This window comes from Antennarius striatus, chromosome 16, assembly GCF_040054535.1.
Source record: "Antennarius striatus isolate MH-2024 chromosome 16, ASM4005453v1, whole genome shotgun sequence".
NCBI classification, from domain to species: domain Eukaryota; kingdom Metazoa; phylum Chordata; class Actinopteri; order Lophiiformes; family Antennariidae; genus Antennarius; species Antennarius striatus.
In genome coordinates this window covers 16,786,350-16,792,557 of record NC_090791.1, presented here as the reverse complement: position 1 = coordinate 16,792,557, position 6,208 = coordinate 16,786,350, and positions in this window count along the sequence as shown.

The window sequence follows — 6,208 nt, the reverse complement described above, 5'->3', positions numbered from 1 at the left end:
ACCTCACGGGGGCTCTCACAGGCCGACACCTCCTTCCTTCATGTATGTGTGCTTGGATTAAACATGTCAGCCTGTGATGTGTGTCGCTGTCAAAGGAACCGGTTACCTTTCACTTGTTGTTCTTGGGTTATTCAAAATACGTGGTCGTCTTCTCTTCCTCCAGGCAGCTAGTCTTGGTTCATGAAGTTAATCTGCATAAACTAAACTGACTTAGTCTTCCAGAAAGAGACGGTTTTTTCCCTTCCAATTGGCCGTGACAGTGTTGTTAACAACATTACATGCATGAGACCAATAAACCCTGGTTTATTTGAGCAGGATATGGTTCCACTGGTGTCATTTTTTTTCTTTTCTTAGCAGGATTAAACATAACCTACCAGACAGAGATCTATGAATGAAAGGATGGGGCAGGAAGTAAAACTTTTGGTAAGTTAAGTTAAGTTAAGTTAAGTTAAGTTAAGTTAAGTTAAAATAATAAGTTAAGATAAGATACGATTAGTTTAGTTAAGTTAAGTTAAGTTAAGTTAAGTTAAGTTAAGTTAAGTTAAGTTAAGATAAGACAAGATAAGATAAGATAAGATAAGATAAGATAAGATAAGATAAGATAAGATAAGATAAGATAAGATAAGATAAGATAAGTTAAGTTAAGTTAAGTTAAGATGAGATAACCTTTATTTGTCCCACAGTGGGGAAATTTGGTGCAGGTTTAGATTAAAAAAAACATTTTACAAAATTATTTTCATTCTGAAGTGAGTCTTGTGTGTGTGAGAGTGTGTGTGTCATCATTTTCCTCCAGGACAGGATCTTAAACACTCAAGGTGGGGCTGTTGTGCATTTATTGCCTCTCATTGTCTGTTCGTGTCCTGATCCAGACAGGTTTCAAATAGTAATATAATAAATAAAAATGACAGTATGGATTAATAAGTGACATGGTTTGTAGGTGATGTGGTTTAACTTGAATATCATTTTATTTAATCTTGTTGTTCTTATCCTGACAGTCCAAACCTGCACCAATCAGAAAGGGTTTGTTTGAGTCAACAGACGATTTTTGAATCACCACTGTTTATTTCAAAACATGTGAAGATGTAAATGAAGCACAGAAAACCCAATAAAACGTACGTAATGGAAAGTTCACAAGAACTTTGTGGTTTGTCTTTGTGTGGCTGTACAAAAAGGGGAATGTGAGTAATGCCAGAATTAATTTTCATAATAAAAACAATATATTTTTAAAATATTTTTCTTTCATTGAACACTGACTTATTTTAATTCCCTTAAAGTTATCTGAGTTTACTTATGTCACCACTGAACTGAGGAGGTATAGAGTTGAATTTACATCACATTCACTAACGTCTTTCCGTCTTTCTGACTCTCCTGAAGTTAAAACAACAGGTGATCAAATTAAACGTAACACCACCTTGAATTAACGTAGGGTTCTTCAAGGTCTAAACATTATTAGATACATTTCGGATGAACTCTGTACACAGCTCAGCAAAATTTACTGTCAAACACATATAAAATCAATTTTTTAGACATTTAAATGAGAAAACCCTATAATGTTTGTTATATATTTGAATAGCGTGAAAAGACTAAAAAGCGTGACATGATAGACACTTCACTTGAAAGCACCGCGTTATTTATTTTCCATCCAATGAGAACAGAAGCGTACAGTATTTGCTTTTCATGAGCCTGAGGGTTTGTCAGGCTTCAGTTGTAGAGACTCGTGAGTAGTTTGATTTACTGTATCAGGTTCAATCAATAGCTGCAGAGGTGGCAAATATTATTCTATTTGTAAAATGCATATCAGATATTGGAATTATGCAAAAGTTCCATGGTTTAACCTCATTATATCAGTAATGGGATTCATGCTATCTGCCTTAAAAAGTGATGCACGCAGTGAAAAATGTACGGATTATCACCCAAATGCACGTTCTAGTCAGCTTCAGCAAGCATTTAGTGGTTTTCAACCTTAAATTCTGAAAGTCTCTACTATTATTGAGTCTCATTGATCTAATTCCACTGCCACCAAAAGGACCAAAATAAAATAATCCAGTTTATAATCTGAAACAAAACTGGATTACGACTCATATCACACCCATACCAGCTCAAAATCAGATTAATAATGAGACATGTGTCAATGTGTTCATTTGTTCTCTTGTAAAACGGAAACTCATAAAAGCTACACATTAAATGGATGAGTGGAAATGACAAAGGGGATGAGATCTTAAAGTATTATAGGATGTTCTTACCACCATCAAGATGTGTGTTTACTTTTTTTTTTTTAATGAAGAGGAGGATTATGTTCCAAAGAACAATCCACTGACTTTTGTTTGATCAACGTCTGGATCCAGAATTCTTTAAAGAATCTTGTTCCTTGTGGGATGGATGTGAGAACAATAAAGATTTTCTTCTAATTTGACGCATTTCAAGTATGAAATTTCAAATTTCAATTTCAATTTCAAATTTCAAGTTTGATTTGGCAAAATAACTCACTGACGTTTTTCTGATATCTACTACATATCAATGTCCGATCTGGATCCCCAATGATTAAAGTCCTTCAACCCATTTTCTTGGGATGCTGTGTAAAATAATGAAGGCATATCAAATGTTCAAAATGATCAATTTGATAGTTTTTTTGTTTTTGTTTTTTGTTGAATTTCATGGCCTTTTTGAATTTGATACCAGCAGAACATTTAGGAATTTGTTAAATGCTGAATTAAATCACTTGATGGGCGTCTCAAAATTGTTTGAGTAGACCATGAAGAGAAGATGGGTGTAACCCACAGTCTGTAATGGGTTACACTGGAAATTAGTTTAAGAATAATGTGTCTCGACGTAAGAATATATAGATATGCGGAATATTATTATATTATTCAGGGACAAAGGACAAGAACAAAAACCAGTGGCAATGATCTTAAGGCCATCAGATGGCACTTCATTAAAAGCAATAACGCTTCCTTCGATATCACTGCATTAAAAAAAAAAGTCACCCTAACCCTAACCCTAACCCTAAGATGACAGCGACAGGTCAGAGCTCCAAACACCTGAAGTGTTCCTGAGCACTAAAGTTGGAAGCAAACACATTTCAAGGAGTCAAACTTAAATGAGTTGTTATCTGTCTCCAACTGCAGATATATGTATTATCGTGTGTGCGTGTGTCTATGTGTGTTGCGTGTGTGTGTGTGTGTGTGTCATGCAATGTACATGACTCCTGTAGCATAGATCATTTTATTCATCAGACTTACGACAAACTTTGCACCTTTGTTTTCTATCTCCTATCCAAAGTCAATTCAGACAAATAATTTGCAGCTGAACGGCTTCTTCCTGAAGGAGTAAAGCGTCCTGCACATGTTGACACACGCTACTGTGTCTCAGCGCCGTCCCACTAATGTCGCACATACTGGCTCATCTCCTTTTGACAGTGCATGACAAATTGCCTCCCTGCAGGCCAACAAGTCAGAGTGGTTGTTTGAACACAGTCATTAGCTATTTGTTACCTGATGAATCAGCAAACTTATTCATGTAACTCACTCGCTAATTAGTCCAAAAACTAGCGACATGGCAGCCAAACAATGACTGAACAACCAGTACAAACGTAAGAAGACCATCGTACGCGTGACCAAAATGCCTTTCAGCCGCTTTAATTAGAAATTATTTAAAATTAACAATGGCTCAATCGTGGAAACCATCGGACACATGGAAGCCCAGGGCCTTCAATTTTTAGGATTTGCGCAACAGTCTGGTAAAAGAGCAAATAATTGTTCCCATGGTGCACCTCTCTCGCCATCTCCTCCGCTTTGCCTTTGCAGCGTGTGTGAAAAACAGAAAGAGAATGTGACGACGTAGCGAGATCGTGCCACTAAATAACAGCATTGACACAGTAGGAGGGTGTGTCCGCCACTCCGAGGTGAAGTCGAGGAGGAGAGGAATGTTTGGCGGCAGATGAAAGAAGAAGTGCATGCTGGGATGTGTGTTCACCTCTCCATACATCAGCCTGTTGGTATAATCAGCCTGATCCTGGAGGCAGGAGAGGAGAAATGAGGAGGAAACATGCCAAAACATCTCCGTTTCTTTGTTGTCTGATCAGTGTGTCTAATCTCTCCTCTTTTGTTCAATCGCTCAGGTTTTTTTTTTAGGGTGCAAAATGAACCCCCACCCCCCACCCGTCAAAGACAGGTATAGTTTTTCTGATTTCTCATACGTCACGTTCAGCATATCTGCCTTAATAAACTACATTTTGGAAGGTAAAATTGCAGGAGACTGTTTCCTTTCTGTTTGTTTACAGAAAGAAAACGAAGGCCCAGATTAGTGGGTTCTGTCAAATCCCACTAATCTGGGCCTTGACAGAGACTTCTGTCCTGTCAAGGCCCAGATTAGCGGTGAGAAGGCCTCAGGGCCGGTCTTGAACAGCAGGATCACCTCCTCCTTGCTGGAGCAGCGCTGACGAAGTCAGAGACCTTAAGTAATCGTGCAAAAATAAGACAGTTAAAGATGTAAAGGTGTGTGTGTGTGACTTATGACATCATTACTCATTGGGATGGAGCGATGTGCTGCTGGTGAAGCTCTAAATCCAGTCGTTCCCAATCTAAGGCCCAGGCCTCCTCTGACACCAGTAGAATAATCTGAGCAGTCAGAAACAACAAATTCTGATGCACACGTTTGAAAGCACCATTCTAGATTCAAATAATTCACAGATTATGGATTTTTCTCTCATATTTCTCTGCTCATAGACACACAGACACGGCTCCGAGCATCACGTGATCTCATTGTGTATTGTTGAGTAAAATCTTGTATACGGGTGATATCTGGGTGCGCTTCAGAACAATCAGCATCTACACCTGAGATAAAGCAAAGAAAAGTTTTTGAAAGGAATTAAGGAAAGTGACCAGGGGGGCGGCACAATACATGCGCTCATAACGCGTTATAGGGCTTGAAGGTTCTTGGAGACGTCATAAGACCAGTGTCCTGGAAATAATACATTCAAAAATACTCCTCAGTCACACTTTTTCTCTTCCTGCCTGATCTCGGCAGTTTCTGTCAAAATGACTTCATGTAGAACTTTATCTGGTAGCTGATGTGGAGGTTTTTTTTTTCACTTTAATTTGAAACTAGTCCGGGATTTCCACCGCAGATGCGCGTAATGAGGCCGAGCTGCGTAAAATTACAGCGTCCGAACCTCCGCTCTGCCAAAATCACAAGTTTGGAGTTTCTCTAGCAGGGCGATGTTTGTTGTAATTGTCTGCGTGGGACCACAGGTCCACCAGTGTGTATGTGTGTGTGTGTGTGTGCGTGTGTGTGTGTGCGCGCGTGTGCGCGCGCTCCCGCGCACTGTACGTTGTCGTAAAATAAAAGTTGCTTCAGCTTCATTTTCGGCCAAAAAGACGCAAAATTTTTACAAAGCGAATGAAAACAATGTGATGTTTTTGACAGAGCGCGTCTTGTGGATCAGTTCTGGCCGTAAATGTGTACGCTTAATACCAAATAATCTGGATAATGAGGTTTGCGGCCTTTCAGCAGAAGTTTATGAGGATAATTTAGTCTGATCTGCCTTATTTTGCTTTTGGCTGACAGGAACAATTTTATATTGGAAACTTTCATAAAGCAGCCTCCCATTATGGTGTTTTTAAAAAAAAATTTTTATATCCTGCACAGCAATATGTTACCTTTAAATATGTCCTGATATTCTCCTTCTATTTTTCAAACACGATGGCAAAACTGACTGAAAAACAACGATGCAATAAGTTTATTTCACTTATTTGCTAGTGAACATTTTAATCTAAAATTACATTTTTAGGATTACGTGCAATTAAATTGATCATTTTTGCTGTTTGCGAAAGGAAAACGTGAAAAAAATGCGAAAATCAGTCATTTAAGTCATATAAATGACCCAATTTACCTTAATAGCAAGCCTAATTTTCTAGTAGTTATGAAATTTATTGATTATTGAATCATCCAGTTAAAAGATTTAAGTAAACGTTCCGGTTCATATTCATTGAACAGATCACCTCGTGATTTGAGTTCTTTTTATTTCCTGGCTTTTCTACACGTGGTGTTCACAAACGGTTCTGCTCTCCAGACCTCTCTGGGGCACCGAGGCCCCTTACCGACCGCCAAAAAACCGGAGAGCCGCGGTCCACCGCCGGTGCTCAGAGTGATTTGTGTGACACAGTGAAGCGCTGCAGCCAATGAGCGCTCTGTGTGCCAAGTCGAGGCA